This window comes from Triticum aestivum, chromosome 5B (assembly GCF_018294505.1).
Source record: "Triticum aestivum cultivar Chinese Spring chromosome 5B, IWGSC CS RefSeq v2.1, whole genome shotgun sequence".
Lineage (NCBI taxonomy): Eukaryota > Viridiplantae > Streptophyta > Magnoliopsida > Poales > Poaceae > Triticum > Triticum aestivum.
Genome location: NC_057807.1, coordinates 574,233,738 through 574,234,398, shown reverse-complemented (window position 1 = coordinate 574,234,398; position 661 = coordinate 574,233,738).

The following is a 661-nucleotide window of genomic DNA, read 5'->3' as shown; positions in this document are numbered from 1 at the left end:
TTTTTCTTCTTCTCCTCTATTCCTTTCTTCTTCTCCTCTTCTTTTTCTTCTTTCTTCCTCTTCTTCTCCTTTCTTCCTCTTCTTATTTTCGTTTTTCCTCTCCTTCTTTTTATTCTTCTTCCTTTTCGATATATAAAACTTTTCTTCCTTTTCCTTATTTTACGTTTTCCTCTACACTAACCTAAAATGCAGTAACCTTCTTTTTCCACTCCTTTTTTTTCTTCTAAATATGAACATATACGTAAATTTTCAAAAAATATGCACAAAAACATATACATAAATTTTACTATACATATACAATTGTTTTTACAAATATGCACATATATATGAACATATACATAAATTGACAAAAAATACATTTATGAAAAAATGATATGAACATGTACACACATATATACACATATACACACACATATACAAAAAATACATTTATGAAAAAATGCTATAAAATAAAAATGTAGGGCAGGGGCGGCGCGCGGCGTGGCGGCGTGCGGGGGCAGCAAAGGGCAGGGGCGGCGCGCGGCGGCAGCGAAGGGCAGGGGCGGCGGCGCGGTGGTAGCGCGCAGCGGCGACGGTGGCCAGTACAGGGGGAGCAGGGGAACGGGGCGGCGCTCACAGCGAGGTGGCGTCGGCGACGAGGAAGGCTCGGGGACGGCGGACT